Raw genomic sequence first — 17,367 nt, 5'->3', positions numbered from 1 at the left:
GTCGGCACACTATGTCGAACAGGGTTCTTCTATTCGACGAGACAGCGTCTGTCCCGCCGGCTTCTGTTGGTCGACCTTGAACCTTTGGCAGGATAGACAGTCTTGAACATACCTTTTCGCATCTCGACACATCCCTGGCCAGTAGCACTTCGAAGCGACCCGTAGGATCGTCTTCCGTATGCCAAGATGTCCTGCCGTTGGTGCATCGCGACACTCTGCCAGTACTCGTCTCCAGTGGTGTTGAGGTACGCACAGCTTCCATAACCCTCTTCGACGTTTTCCAGTCCTAGGTCGAAATCGATCACGTCCAGGTCCTCTACTCCGGCCTCTGTTCCGGGTTCCGCCTCTGGTATAGATTGGGCTTCCTCGGGCTCGATCGTCGCAGTCGGGAAGCTAGTATCTTGGGAAACTTCCCACACCCGCTCCCGTAGGACCGGTTGGCGTCGTGCGACTCCGGTTCCCTCAGCGGCATCTTGTTCGTCATTTGTCGCCTGTCCTGTGCTCCGTCTGTCCTCGCGACTCTGCATGGCATTGTTGCCTTCCTCCTGGGGTGGGGGCGTGGGTTCCCGGGCCACCTGGGTGTTCTCGTTGGAGTATCCTTCCCTCCATGCTGCTCGTGCAGCCAAGGGAGGTGCACAAGTGTTGCCGCAGTTTGACTTGGGTGACCCGATATCCCCCAGGGATTGTCGGCCAGTGGTAATCCTCTCGTTCCCTTACGAAGCTGGCAGTCCACTCGCTGTCTTCATCCTCCTCTTCTTCTGACTCTTGTGACTCCCTGTACCAGTCCACCGTTTGGGGTTAGGAAAGCGACCTCCGGTGGGTGCGTAGTCGGCGTGTCGGTCTTCATACGTATGCTCCCTCAGGTTGGCAAAGGATGCTGGGTGAGGGGAATGACACCGGCCGCGGGGAAAAGGTTGGTAGCCCATGTACGTCGAGGGAGAAGATTCCTCCGTTGAGAAACGTGGGTTCGACTGGGACCAGGATGTCGTGAAATCCGAGGACGCGTAATGGGGTGACGCATACTGGGGAGACGCGTAGCGTGGGGACGCATACCGGGGAGACGCGTACCGTGGAGACGCACCCCTGTGGGATGTAATCCCAAGTGAGGTGTCCCGGGTTGACTCGTCTGGTGGCTCACTCGAGACCGATGGGTTGTCCCTTTCTGCTTCCGTCGCAGCCTCCTCGTCACTGTCTTCCGTGCCCGCCAAGGTGAGGTCGACAGGACCGTCCTTCGATTCGGATCCACCGTCGTCCATCTCGCCATCCTCGCCGGTCCAATCTTGAGTGGAGTCTGACTCTTCTTCTTCCATAGCATCTGTAGTGGGTAGATACATTACTTTATATAACTGACCCTAAGATTTCCCTGCCTACTGGTGCAGCTTAAAATAAAGGCCCTATATCTAGTTACAATCTTAAGATACTTGATGTTAGTTAAGGACACCTTACATTACTTCTTCACCTTCCCCTGTCTCATCGCCTCGAAATTCTCTCAACTCTGCAATGTTGGCCACTTTCCTCTTACGTTCCCCGGGCCTCTGGATTCGTACGATGTTCGGCGATATAAGCTTCAGGACCCGGAACGGGCCGACATATTTCGGCGCCAATTTCGCCGCGAAGCTGTCGACTTCTCTGGACAGTTGGTGTTGTTTTACTAACACGAGAGAGCCCAAGGCGGGGCGCCATTCGCGTCTTCTCAGGTTATAGTGGCGCATCTGTTCGGCATTCGCCCGCTCCGCATTAATTTTGACGAACTCAGATATTTCCTTCATCTTGGCCGCTTTGATTGTGAAGTCTTCTTGGGTGTTCCCGTTCCCTCGTGTCTTCTCTTCGTATAGCGCCTTGGGCATCCTTGGTTCGCGGCCTTGCATCAGGAAAATGGGGCTGAGTTTTGTAGTATCTGAGATACTAGAGTTGACTGCCAGTGTTATCTCTGGTAGAAGGTTATCTCAACTTGCCTGTTCACCCTCGATGAATTGCGCGATTATGGTTTTGACGGTGCGGCTTGCACGCTCCGTAGGATTGTCGTGGGGCGAGTATGGCGCCGTATACAAGTGTGAGTACATCCAAGTTCTCGCATACATTCTTTGAAGGCGCGGCTTGTAAACTACGTGCCGTTTTCACACACGAACGTGCGTGGGACCCCAAAGTGTCCAAGAATACGCTCGCGGAATGCCTTGATTAGGGCCTTTCTGCTTCCGTCGCAGCCTCCCCGTCACTGTCTTCCGTGCCCGCCAAGTTGAGGTCGATAGGACCGTCGTATAAACTTCAGGACCCGGAACGGGCCGTCATATTTCGTCGCCAATTTCGCCGCGAAGCCGTCGACTCCTCTAGATAGTTGGTGTTGTTTTACTAACACGAGAGAGCCCAAGGCGGGGCGCCATTCGCGTCTTCTCAGGTCGGCATTCGCCCGCTCCGCATTAATTTTGACGAACTCAAATATTTCCTTTATCTTGGCCGCTTTGATTGTGAAGTCTTCTGGGGTGTTCCCGTTCCCTCGTGTCTTCTCTTCGTATAGCGCCTTGGGCATCCTTGGATCGCGGCCTTGCATTAGGAAAATGGGGCTGAAGTTTGTAGTATCTGAGATACTAGAGTTGACTGCCAGTGTTATCTCTGGTAGTGGGTTGTCCCAACTTTCCTGTTCACCCTCGATGAATTGCGCGATCATGCTTTTGACGGTGCGGCTTGCACGCTCCGTAGGATTGTCGTGGGGCGAGTATGGCGCCGTATACTGTAACTCACATCCAAGTTCTCGCATATATTCTTTGAAGGCGCGGCTTGTAAACTACGTGCCGTTGTCACACACGAACGTGCGTGGGACCCCAAAGTGTCCAAGAATACGCTCGCGGAATGCCTTGATTAGGGTCAAGGTGGTGGCCTTCTTGAGTGGGATGAGTTCAACCCATTTGGCAAACGCGTCGAAGAAAACTAACAACATTGTGTTACCGGACTTTGACTTCGGCAAAGGTCCAACAAAGTCGGCACACTATGTCGAACAGGGTTCTTCTATTCGACGAGACAGCGTCTGTCCCGCCGGCTTCTGTTGGTCGACCTTGAACCTTTGGCAGGATAGACAGTCTTGAACATACCTTTTCGCATCTCGACACATCCCTGGCCAGTAGCACTTCGAAGCGACCCGTAGGATCGTCTTCCGTATGCCAAGATGTCCTGCCGTTGGTGCATCGCGACACTCTGCCAGTACTCGTCTCCAGTGGTGTTGAGGTACGCACAGCTTCCATGGCACGAAATCGGCGTAGTCTGGTCGGGTTCCTAGAGTCTAGTAACAACATGAAGGCTCATTTAACAAATAGTTTCTCAACTACATAGAGAAATGGTAAATGGTATAACATGCATGAACAATATACCAAGACAACCAAACAATAATTACAGTAACCAAAGGGATAAAAATAACTTAAGATTTAACCAATATATATATATATATCTATATATATATATACCAAGACTAAGGGAATAATAATATTTTAAGATTTTTCCAAGATAATAATCAAAACTAAAATAATTATAGTAATCAGAATAAAAACAACAACTGGAATCAGGGCAGGTTTAATAAAATCAGTGGAACACTTATAGACCGCAACAAAGTAAAAAAGAGTCAATGGAGATATGCGAATCTATTCAGATTCAGAACAGGGAAAATAACGTTTATAATCAAGGCTATAATATATATCAGAATAATAGTTATAATCGGAATAAATAGAACCAAACTAAAAGAGTTAAAATACAGAACACGCAGCAAAGTCAACCCCAAAAATAAAAAAATTAGCGACGGGAAATATTAACCAACCGTCTAACAAGACAAAAGGGTTGAACAATATTGATTTTAAGGACAAAAGTCAGCATGCAGCATGAATATAGCATACTAACAAGAAATGAATAGTTAACAAGAAATGATAATAAAATAAATAAAAAGTTAAAATTATTAATTGGCACTGGGGCAAATTCTTGCTATATTAAAAAAGAAATTTATAAAAGTAGAAATGTGCTGAGGGACCAAAGGGAAATGGAAATATGCAAGCAGCAAAGCGAGATTGATATGCGCCACCTACCGGCGGAAATTTTTTTTTTGTGTCAATCGATAGGTATTGACGATAAAAAGCGTTAAAAAGGGCGTGGCAAACTTTGTTCAATCGATAGGTATTGATGAGAACAATACATTTCAGTTAAAATTTTTATTCTAGCATTAAAACTGTAGGAGCCACAGTCTGGGGCGGCTTGTGGGCGTTACAGTGGGCGTGTCACATTGCTGAAACAAACTTGCGCTGCGTAAGAAGCTCAGGAATCTGCATGCCAAATCTCAATAGCCTATCTCTTATAGTTTCCGAGATCTCAGCGTTCATCCGGACGGACGGACAGACATCCAGACTGACATGGCTAGATCGACTCGGCTACTGATCCTGATCAAGAATATATATACTTTATGGGATCGGAAACGCTTCCTTCTATTTGTTACATACTTTCCGACGAATCTAGTATACCCTTTTACTCTACGAGTAACGGGTATAAAAATGTATCCACAGTGTGCAACTGGTAAATATAGGAGGCTGAAACTGAGAGAATCTGTACTAGCGGGGCACTCTTTATGGTCCGGTACTAGCTCGTCGGCATTGGGGGTGGAGGTCTTGCTCGGACAGATTCACACTAAAGTCACACAGTGTCATTAATAAATTTATAAGAAATTTGAGCGTACTGCGACGGAAGAAAGGAGATATTCAGGGTCTCATCACATTCCTTTTAATGAGGACTAATATACGATTGGATACCAGAAATAACTAAATGATTTACCCGCTCGGCAGCGTTAGCTTGGGGCGAACAGTCGGCGGTCAGAGTGTGCGAAACTCCATATTGGCACATCAGTTTCTGAAAGGCTTCTGATCGAGATTGAGACCCGTTGTCTGACACGGGTCAGAGGTTGCGTTGATCCTTTTAACTGGCTTTAAAAACACGAATTTAGAGAAAGGAAAATGAAATCGAGAACAAAAAATATTTTGGAACTGGGTACGGCCGTAGAAAGTGAATATAGATACGCTGAAAGAATCGTAAGGTTTCAGGTGCATTGCCCATTGGTGGTCTTTAAATCTGGTTCGGTGGTGTAAGGATGTTTTCCCAGCCAGGATATGCTCAGGGGTTGGCTAGGGCCTCCGGGTTAATCGAGTGAGTTTTGAGGCGTGGTGTTTATAATTAGGAGAGGAAATCGAACCAAAAGGTACGTGACTAAACCTAAGACTAGTTACCGAGTTCGGGCAGACCCTGGACTTGGTAAACAGCTATTGTAGAAAGCTCGGGCGGACCCAGGGTTTCTTTACTAATAACTACGATAAAACTCGGGGGACCCAGGGTTTCCCTACTAATAACTACGATAAAACTCGGGCAGACCAAGGGTTTTATTACTAATTACGATAGAACTCGGGCGGACCCAGGGTTTCGCTACTAATAGCTACGATAAAACTCGGGCGGACAGAGGGTTTTATTAATAACTACGATGAAACTCGGGCAGACCCAGGGTTTCGCTAAACTCGGGCGGACCCGGGGTTTTATTACTAATTACGATAAAACTCGGGCGGACCCAGGGTTTTATTACCAATTACAATAAAACTCGGGCGGACCCAGAGTTTTATTGATAACTAGGATATAACTCTATTAACGGCCGATATGTTAATTAATTACGCGTAGGGGTTACGGTTCCGTTAGGTTTGATCGATTCTCGGGTTAGGGTTATTATCATTCGTTATAATTAATTTATTTATTCGACGGGCTTGATAGAGACGGGTCGAAAGTCAAGGAAAAGGAATACACACTCGTTGTCAAAATTATAATTCAATAAATTTGTCTTTATTTACCGTAGGCTTTTCTCGCCTTCTCGTCTCGTTCACACAACTTCACAAATCTCCGTCTACGATTTTTTTGTTCTAATCGCGTTTCTCGCTGCACCAGTACAAATCCTGCACAACTATACCGTTACGCTTACCGACTACAAAGACCGCGTGGTCTGCCTAATTGCGACTTATCTCGCCTTCCTAAGTAGGTCTATTCGTCTCCGATGTTCGTGTGTCAATCCCCCTGAGTTCCTTCAATTTTTTTCGTTCTCCTGGCCTTGGCCCTTCCGATCTCACCATTTTCTCACCACGCAGTCGCAGTGGTGAACTTTTCGGCAATTTCGAGACTCTCTTTTCTCCGTTTGGCAACAGCAACTCCTCTGCTCTGCCAAGCTCGCTTTTCGATATTCCCTCTCGCTCTCCGTTGTCGTCGACCGCGCAGTCGCTGAGGTGGGCTTTGCCTTTCGTTTAGGTCGTTCAGTTTACTATAACTTTACTATAATATATTTATGTTTGTTTGCGCCTAGGCTTATTATACTAATTTTATAATCCATTGTTATATCTTAAAGCTTATAAAAATCAAAAGGAATAACAATAATAACAATAACAAAAGTATCGTATTTCCTTCTCCCCTCCGTGGGAATCGGGAATAATCGGATCGGCGGCGTCGGAATCGCGGTCACACCCCCCCTTACTACGGCAAGGGCCGTTTTCCCTTCTGCGTCCACATTCCGTGTCCCTCGATACACGTCCCCATCGACTTCTCGGGTGAAGCGGTCCCTCTTTGTCCTTGCGGCACAAATCTCGACAATTCGTCCACTAACTCCTCCGGGAGCATACGGCCGGGCGTGTAGACCCTCCAGGTCTCCGGTGCTTCCAACAACGCCCGTCGAGGGGTCTCAGTAGCGGCTCGCTCTAGCGTCTCGATGTCGTCGTATAACCCTCTTCGACGTTTTCCAGTCCTAGGTCGAAATCGATCACGTCCAGGTCCTCTACTCCGGCCTCTGTTCCGGGTTCCGCCTCTTGTATAGATTGGGCTTCCTCGGGCTCGATCGTCGCAGTCGGGAAGCTAGTATCTTGGGAAACTTCCCACACCCGCTCCCGTAGGACCGGTTGGCGTCGTGCGACTCCGGTTCCCTCAGCGGCATCTTGTTCGTCATTTGTCGCCTGTCCTGTGCTCCGTCTGTCCTCGCGACTCTGCATGGCATTGTTGCCTTCCTCCTGGGGTGGGGGCGTGGGTTCCCGGGCCACCTGGGTGTTCTCGTTGGAGTATCCTTCCCTCCATGCTGCTCGTGCAGCCAAGGGAGGTGCACAAGTGTTGCCGCAGTTTGACTTGGGTGACCCGATATCCCCCAGGGATTGTCGGCCAGTGGTAATCCTCTCGTTCCCTTACGAAGCTGGCAGTCCACTCGCTGTCTTCATCCTCCTCTTCTTCTGACTCTTGTGACTCCCTGTACCAGTCCACCGTTTGGGGTTAGGAAAGCGACCTCCGGTGGGTGCGTAGTCGGCGTGTCGGTCTTCATACGTATGCCCCCCCAGGTTGGCAAAGGATGCTGGGTGAGGGGAATGACACCGGCCGCGGGGAAAAGGTTGGTAGCCCATGTACGTCGAGGGAGAAGATTCCTCCGTTGAGAAACGTGGGTTCGACTGGGACCAGGATGTCGTGAAATCCGAGGACGCGTAATGGGGTGACGCATACTGGGGAGACGCGTAGCGTGGGGACGCATACCGGGGAGACGCGTACCGTGGAGACGCACCCCTGTGGGATGTAATCCCAAGTGAGGTGTCCCGGGTTGACTCGTCTGGTGGCTCACTCGAGACCGATGGGTTGTCCCTTTCTGCTTCCGTCGCAGCCTCCTCGTCACTGTCTTCCGTGCCCGCCAAGGTGAGGTCGACAGGACCGTCCTTCGATTCGGATCCACCGTCGTCCATCTCGCCATCCTCGCCGGTCCAATCTTGAGTGGAGTCTGACTCTTCTTCTTCCATAGCATCTGTAGTGGGTAGATACATTACTTTATATAACTGACCCTAAGATTTCCCTGCCTACTGGTGCAGCTTAAAATAAAGGCCCTATATCTAGTTACAATCTTAAGATACTTGATGTTAGTTAAGGACACCTTACATTACTTCTTCACCTTCCCCTGTCTCATCGCCTCGAAATTCTCTCAACTCTGCAATGTTGGCCACTTTCCTCTTACGTTCCCCGGGCCTCTGGATTCGTACGATGTTCGGCGATATAAGCTTCAGGACCCGGAACGGGCCGACATATTTCGGCGCCAATTTCGCCGCGAAGCTGTCGACTTCTCTGGACAGTTGGTGTTGTTTTACTAACACGAGAGAGCCCAAGGCGGGGCGCCATTCGCGTCTTCTCAGGTTATAGTGGCGCATCTGTTCGGCATTCGCCCGCTCCGCATTAATTTTGACGAACTCAGATATTTCCTTCATCTTGGCCGCTTTGATTGTGAAGTCTTCTTGGGTGTTCCCGTTCCCTCGTGTCTTCTCTTCGTATAGCGCCTTGGGCATCCTTGGTTCGCGGCCTTGCATCAGGAAAATGGGGCTGAGTTTTGTAGTATCTGAGATACTAGAGTTGACTGCCAGTGTTATCTCTGGTAGAAGGTTATCTCAACTTGCCTGTTCACCCTCGATGAATTGCGCGATTATGGTTTTGACGGTGCGGCTTGCACGCTCCGTATGATTGTCGTGGGGCGAGTATGGCGCCGTATACAAGTGTGAGTACATCCAAGTTCTCGCATACATTCTTTGAAGGCGCGGCTTGTAAACTACGTGCCGTTTTCACACACGAACGTGCGTGGGACCCCAAAGTGTCCAAGAATACGCTCGCGGAATGCCTTGATTAGGGTCGCGGTGGTGGACCTCTTGAGTGGGATGAGTTCAACCCATTTGGCAAAGGCGTCGAAGAAAACCAACAACATTGTGTTACCGGACCTTGACTTCGGCAAAGGTCCAACAAAGTCGGCACGCCATGTCGAACAGGGTTCTTCTATTCGACGAGACAGCATCTGTCCCGCCGGCTTCTGTTGGTCGACCTTGAACCTTTGGCAGGATAGACAGTCTTGAACATACCTTTTCGCATCTCGATACATCCCTGGCCAGTAGTACTTCGAAGCGACCCGTAGGATCGTCTTCCGTATGCCAAGATGTCCTGCCGTTGGTGCATCGTGACACTCTGCCAGTACTCGTCTCCTGTGGTGTTGAGGTACGCACAGCTTCCATGGCACGAAATCGGCGTAGGGTCCCTAGAGTCTAGTAACAACATGAAGGCTCATTTCACAAATAGTTTCTCAACTACATAGAGAAATTATGACCAGCCAACCTCGGGTGGCAATGGTAAAACCTGCATGAACAATATACCAAGACAACCAAACAACCAGCGTGCTGACCGGCCGGCTTCCCCTTTCCCCGCCGCGATGCCGACTCAGCGCGGCAACATGCGCCGGCCGGCCGCTGACCTACCTGCCCCCCGCACCCCGTGCGGAGTCAGCACAACGACATCCGCTGGCCTGGCTCGGGAACGCTGACCGCTCACCGTGCAAGTGGAGCACGGTGAGAACTGCAAGGTCGGCAAAACTTCAGCCGGCCGCTGACGCTGACGCTGACGCCAACGTCGACGCCGGGACTGCACTCACCGGGCTCTGGCAGGTGTCGGCGCAGAAGACTGGGGCAGAGCCAATTGGACCGGCAAACCAAGACGACTTATCAACTTAGATTTATTAAGTAAAGAATTATTATAACGAACTCTAAAGGCCGACGCTATTCATTGGGAGGAGCACTAACACACATAAAGGGCAACTCTACCGATCGTGAAGAACGAGCTACGCTTGGGACTGCACGAGCACTCAGGAATGTCTAGGTATTGAGTCGGTCCTTCCCGGGGACATGCGAGGCCCCTCGGGAAGGACTTAACTGGCGTCCGAACAGGGACCTCTCCATTAAGCGATGAGGATCCCTAGGACAAAAAGTGGGAGGTGAAAACTGTGTGTGTCGTGTGAAAAAAATTTCTTTTGAAAAAATTTTTAAAAAATGAAATAAATGTGGAAAAAAGTATATGACAAGAAAATGCATTCCCAGTCGATTCCGAGACAAATGAACGAGAAAAAATAATTAATTAAAGTGACCGACCCGCTGCGGTGATCTAATTCACGAGCGCAAAAGGTTATAGTGAAACAAAAGAAGCGGCCAAACCGCCGCGGTGGTTTGTGTGTTGCAAATATAAAGAAATATAAATTTTGATAACCGCTGCGGTAACTTGTTTACGAGTGGCCACCCTCTATAATAAAAAATATATAAAGTGGAAAGTGGTGTGGGTAATTCACTAGATACGCTCAGTGTTACCAGCACAGGAAGAGCCGCCTAGTGGATTGTGTGGTAACCGTACCTTAGTAGGTGGTAAAACCAAAAAGGAACAATACGGCCCACCGTGCCTAACATCGAATAAAGAAGGGAATCGGAACGAAAACAAAAAATATACAACAAATATGTTAAAAAAAATATACAACAAATATGTTAAAAAGAATTTACAACAAATATGTTAAAAAGAATATACAACAAATATGTAAAAAAAAAATAATATACAAAAAATATAAAAAAATATACAACAAATACGAAAAAATATATACCACAAAAAAAAGAAATTTATACAATATATACAACCACGAAACAAGTATAAAAAGCTTGAACACACGCAAAAATTCACTTCCCGCTTTAAAAAAAAAAAAAAAAAAAAATTTTGTACCTATACTAAAATAATTTTTTTTTATAGAATCTGCACTTTGTAAGTGACCAACTCAACACACGAAGAACATAACTGGAACACAAATATAACTACACGAATCACGGGTGAGTGAAGCTTTTTCAGCGAATTTATTAAATAAAAATATATCCCATCAAAATCTTATCCGTCACCCCATTGTCTTTTAAAAAATCCCAAGACTTTCATTTAAAAAAAAAACCCCAAGACTTTGAATCGATTTTTTTTAATATGGAGGAAATGAAGGCAGCACTTACCAAATTTGAGGCAACCTTGGCCTTGTTGCTTGGCCAGATGGTCGATGTTAAAGAGGATGTGAAAAAGGTTAGTGACAAGGTAGCGAGCCTAGAGGAGACTCGAGAAAAAGTTAACGAAGTTGCTCCTCAATCAAAGCCTTTGACCCCCGCTCGTACGGAGTACGAGTTAAAAGAGATAGCTAGATTGCCAGATTGTGTAAAGGAATTGCAGGTGTTTGAGGGCGAAGCTGGTGGCTACGACCCTTGGATGGGTGGAGCGGAGGCCATTCTGAAGGACTACGAGATAATCAAGGAAAGGCCTCTCTATCGTTCTATAGTCGTTAGCATTAGGCAAAAGATTAGGGGTAGTGCCGAGACGACCCTTTTGTCGTACAACGTGGCAGAAGACGACTGGCCCGAGACGAAACGCGTCCTGATGCTCCACTACGCCGATAAGCGGGATCTGCGCACGCTGGAATACCAGATGGGGCAAATGACTCAGGGGGCGAAGACGATAGACGCGTTTTACTCAGGAATAAATGCTCATTTTGCCCTGATAATACGCTGTCTTAAAAATGGTAACCAAAACCCGGAGATTCTTAGCGCGCTCGTCGAAACCTATAGGGACAGAGCCTTGGACGTTTTTATCAGAGGTCTGAGCGGTGACCTCTCGAAGCTATTAGTTATTCGCGGCCCAAAGAATTTGCCAGAGGCCTACGCAATCTGCTTAGAATTACAGAATCTGACCTCAATGAATCATGTCACATACCCTACCAAGTTTTCATCCCCTCAGCCTTACCGCCAAAAGTACTCTTGGCCCCAACCTAACTACTCTTCCTATAACAAACAATACCAGTACCAGGACGCAGGCAGGAATTCTCAGCCCCCGCACAGATATTCAAATCCCCGAGCGATCAAAATGGAGCCCCACCAGTCCGGCCACTCCTATCGCTCGAACCAGGGTAACGATAACCCGAGCATTAAGCGCAGCCCCAGCACCTCATCTAACCTTAACCCTTTCCGGAAATCCCAAAGATTATATCAACTAAATGCTGCCCCATCCTCGGATGAGGCCGCTTTTAGCCAGCATGAAGAAAAACCCGTCAGTGAGGCTTACTACGGTGAAGCCTTACCAGACAATCAGGCTGGCCACCAACCTCACACGGAGTCTGGTAGTAGCGGGGCGGCAAATTTTATGGCCGACGCCTCTCTAGCGTTCCATACATAGAGTATGGCGTGAAAGATGGGGCTAAGCTGCAGTTTCTGATAGACACTGGCGAAAATAAGAACTTCATTAGCCCCCAGATAGCCGAGGGATGCAAGCCCTTGACGAAACCCTTCCCGGTGCAATCCGCTGGGGGGGAAATAAAAATAACGCATCAACTAACCGGACCATTCTTCAGACCCATAGGTAATGACTCTCCAGTCACCTTCTTTGTTCTTCCGCGTTTAACTGCCTTCCATGGCATTATTGGGGACGACACCCTAAAGTCCCTTAAAGCAGTCATTGATAGGAAAAATGATTCTTTAACGATAACGCCAGGAATAAAAATTCCGCTACTTGCCATGCCTTCCTTAGGTGTCCACTCCCTAATCGACAGTGAACACCCAGTAGAAGCGAAGAAATGCCTCGAATCCCTAATTTCCGAATTCTCCACGATTTTTGATCCACTCTCGCCAGGCGAGGCCGTGGACACAAGTGTCCGAGCCGAAATACGAACAAGTACCCAGGAACCCATTTATTCAAAAAGTTACCCTTACCCCGCGAACATGAGAGGAGAAGTGGAAAACCAGGTCGACGAACTCCTGCGCGAGGGAATAATTAGACCCTCCAAAAGCCCCTATTAACGTGTTTAGGAACCAACTTGTCCTTGACCCAGATAGGTTAGAATATTCTCGCGAGACCCCACATACGGAATACGTACGCCACTTGATCCCCATTGATAGCACACAAGACTTGCTACCCTGTTTATTGAAATACTTGAAACCATTAATTATCAATGGCATAAAAATTCCTGAGAGCTACTTACAATCTCTGCAAGAGCGCTGCCGGGAGAACCTCCCGGGGTACAAACTTCGCATTACGCAAAGACTGGTAACCGATGTAGCGGGTGAAGAAGAGACGATTAGAATAATAAACACAGAGCATACTAGAGCCCACAGGAATCCGAAAGAGATGAAGTTACAGATCTTGGAAAAATTTTATTTCCCCAGAATGGCCAGCCGCATTAGGTCGTTGGTCTCTTCCTACCGGACCTGTAAAATGTTTAAATATGACAGACACCCGGCCAAGCCGGAATTGCAATTAACACCTATCCCTAATTACCCATGCGAAATCCTGCACATTGACCTTTTTACGATTGAGAGTCTCAAATTCCTGAGTTGTATAGATAAATTTTCAAAATTTGCCAAACTTTTTCCGATCGAATCAAAGTCGGCAGTCCATCTCCGCGAGAAGCTGACCGAAGTCCTGCACTATTTCACAGCACCGAAAACGATAGTTTCGGACAACGAAAGGGGTCTACTCTGCCCCACAGTGCTCAATTATTTACAATCTCTCGGTATAACCGTTTATTACACATCTTCTCAGAAGACTGAAGTAAACGGCCAGGTTGAGAGATTCCACTCAACATTTCTCGAGATATACCGGTGTCTGAAAAACGACAACCGTAACTTGAAGGTAATCGAATTGGTTTTTATTGCCGTGGACAGATATAACAACTCTATCCATTCGGTGACGAACCGCAAACCAGTCGATATCTTCCTAAATAGGACTTCCAGGATAAATTATCAGGGACTCAACAATTTTAAAGAGCAGACGCAGGAAGACATAAGGGGGTTACTCCTACACAAGCAAAAAATGTCAACCGATAGGCTTAATAAACACAGAAATAGGCCGACACAGTACAACCAGGGGGACACTGTTTATGTCTCCAACAGGCAGATTAAAAGCAAGGATAAAAATCGATTCAAACCAGAGGAGGTGGAAGTTGACGGTAGGGTCACGGTCAAGACAAAATCAGGGAAAGTCTTCCATAAATCCCATATAAAAAGTTAAAGACCGCTTCGCTAAAAATGTTTCACAGACCCTTTATAAAAACAAATATAGAAAAAAACAAGGGAGAACGCTATAGTCGAGTACCTCGACTATCAGATACCCGTTACTCAGCTAAATGGAGATATGCAAGCAGCAAAGCGAGATTAAAATGCGCCACCTACCGGCGGTATACAGATTTAAGCGTTATGGGCGTTAGAGTGGGCGTGGCAAATTTTGAGACGAGACCAATACATTTCAGCTAAAATTTTTTATCTAGCATGAAAATTGTGGGTGTCACAGGGTTTTGCGGTTTGTGGGCGTTAAAGTGGGCGTGGCAAACTTTTTTTTGGGTCAATCGATAGGTATTGATGAGAACATTACATTTCAGTTAAAATTTTCTATCTATCATCAAAACTGTAGGAGCCACAGTTTTGGGCGGTTTGTGGGCGTTAGAGTGGGCGTGGCAGTCTACTGAAACAAACTTGCGCTGCGTAGGAAGCTCAGGAATCTGCACGCCAAATCTCAATAGCCTAGCTCCCATAGTTTCCGAGATCTCAGCGTTCATCCGGACAGACGGACAGACGGACATGGCTAGATCGACTGGGCTAGTGATCCTGATCAAGAATATATATACTTTATGGGGTCGGAAACGCTTCCTTCTGCCTGTTACATACTTTCCGACGAATCTAGTATACCCTTTTACTCTACGAGTAACGGGTATAATAATAAAAAAAATACAAGAATCAAGAATAAATAACAAAATTAGTAAAATATTAAAACGCCAGCCAAACTGAAATATATTAAAGGCAAAAAACCCTATACTTAGATTGAAAACAAAAAAACATACAACTAAAAATAATTAATTAAGTAATAACAATTAACAAAAATATAAACACTACGCTAAGATTAAATACTAAAAAACAAAATTGAGTATCGTCTCTCCCCCAAGTATGGCGATTATTCAAGTCGCGACTGCTCTCCATATTTTCAAATATGATGCACCGGTTGTCCCCTTGCAACAAGGTACCGTCTGGAGGACCAATGGCGTCTTCAAACTGGCTCACGTCATCAATCTAGGCCGCATGCAGCAACTCATCGACCAAGTAGCAAACGAGGCTATGATAATCACCTAATCATCACTATCTGCAACACGCTTCGGAAGGAATCTCGCGCATGGATAGCGCACCAACACGGAGACAACGCTCAATCGATTGGCTAGGATCAGCCTGGAAGTGGGTCGCGGGATCACCGGACAAATCTGATTGGAATGCCATCTTGAAAGAGGAGGACAGCTTGGCAAGGAACAACAACCAGCAGTTTCGAATCAATACTAAGCTGTTTGACTCAACGCACGAATCGCTCCAGAAGCTGAACGATGTTATCGGGAGAGTCAACGCAACAGACGGGGACTTCCACGTAACGACGGCCGTTCTCCACAAGGCGATTATAATAGCGGACCAGGTCAACGAGATACTGAGAGTCTGCCAACTAGGAAAGACTGGAGTGGTCAACACGAATCTCTTGGACCGACGAAATCAGCATGATATTGGCAGAGGTGGACAGCCTTCCTTATCAAAACGTTGATACCCAGACTGTTGAAAGGAGGCCAAGCCGAATGCGACTTCTTGAGGACCAACCAGGAAACAGTGGAGCTTGTCGATGACGGCACAATTTTTTTGACAAACTTCAATGGAAGTATCCACTCCGGTCAAGAATCACCACTTAGAAGGCTCATACGTCGTGCAGTTTGACAACGAAACGATCACAATCGGCGACCGGAACTACAGCAGCTATTCGTCAACACACCTGATGGCAATGCCAGCCGTGCTAACCCAGATAAAAACTACGGGTTATGAGCTATCACTGAAGTATGTCCACGAATTCAGCATGGAGAACCTGAAAAAATTATCAGTCATGTCCAATGAGATTTTGATATCCTCCTCAGTGGAACTAGTTATAGCTCTCTCTATCATGACAGCGGTGTACCTCGTGTGGAAGAAGATAACGTCGACCAAAGGAATCCCTGAGCTGCGGGATCCGCTTGCGAACCTGGAAACGCAGGGCACCCTGGAGCCCGCAACAAAGGCCTAATAATCTGTGGGACACAGATCTTGTGGGGGGAGGAGTTAACACCGGCCAAACGCCCCCTTCCCTTCACCCCCTCTCAGCCACCCAGCAACACCAAAACATTCGAGTGGCTGCAGCCGCTAAGTTATGGTACCAGCAGCGATGGAGCAGCAGCGGGCTGACCGGCCGGCTTCCCCTTCCCCCGCCGCGATGGCGACTCAGCGCGGCAACGTGCGCCGGCCGGCCGCTGACCTACCTGCCCCCCGCACCCCGTGCGGAGTCAGCACAACGACATCCGCTGGCCTGGCTCGGGAACGCTGACCGCTCACCGTGCAAGTGGAGCACGGTGAGAACTGCAAGGTCGGCAAAACTTCAGCCGGCCGCTGACGCTGACGCTGACGCCGACGTCGACGCCGGGACTGCACTCACCGGGCTCTGGCAGGTGTCGGCTCAGAAGACTGGGGCAGAGCCAATTGGACCGGCAAACCAAGACGACTTATCAACTTAGATTTATTAAATAAAGAATTATTATAACGAACTCTAAAGGCCGACGCTATTCATTGGAAGGAGCACTAACACACATAAAGGGCAACTCTACCGATCGTGAAGAACGAGCTACGCTTGAGACTGCACGAGCACTCAGGAATGTCTAGGTATTGAGTCGGTCCTTCCCGGGGACATGCGAGGCCCCTCGGGAAGGACTTAACTTATATATATCTATATATATATACCAAGACTAAGGGAATAACAATATTTTAAGATTTTTCCAAGATAATAATCAAAACTAAAATAATTATAGTAATTTATCTGTAATCAGAATAAAAACAACAACTGGAATCAGGGCAGGTTTAATAAAATCAGTGGAACACTTATAGACCGCAACAAAGTAAAAACAAGGAAGAACTCTATAATCGAGTACATCGACTATCAGATACCCGTTACTCAGCTAAATAGAGATATGCAAGTAACAAAGCGAGCAAAGCCACCTACCGGCGGTATACAGATTTAAGCGTTATGGGCGTTAGAGTGGGCGTGGCAAGCTGGCAGTCCACTCGCTGTCTTCATCCTCCTCCTCTTCTGACTCTTGTGACTCCCTGTACCAGTCCACCGTCGTCTCTGTTGTCAGCTGGTATACGCCTTGCCCTCGTTTGGGGTTACGAAAGCGACCTCCGGTGGGTGCGTAGTCGGCGTGTCGGTCTTCATACGAATGCCCCCCCAGGTTGGCAAAGGATGCTGGGTGAGGGGAATGACACCGCCCGCGGGGAAAAGGTTGGTAGCCCATGTACGTCGAGGGAGAAGATTCCTCCGTTGAGAAGCGTGGGTTCGACTGGTACCAGGATGTCGTGAAATCCGAGGACGCGTAATGGGGTGACGCATACTGGGGAGACGCGTAGCGTGGGGACGCATACCGGGGAGACGCGTACCGTG

This window comes from Drosophila suzukii, unplaced genomic scaffold (genome assembly GCF_043229965.1).
Source record: "Drosophila suzukii unplaced genomic scaffold, CBGP_Dsuzu_IsoJpt1.0 scf_7, whole genome shotgun sequence".
NCBI lineage: Eukaryota > Metazoa > Arthropoda > Insecta > Diptera > Drosophilidae > Drosophila > Drosophila suzukii.
This window is presented reverse-complemented; position numbering follows the sequence as displayed.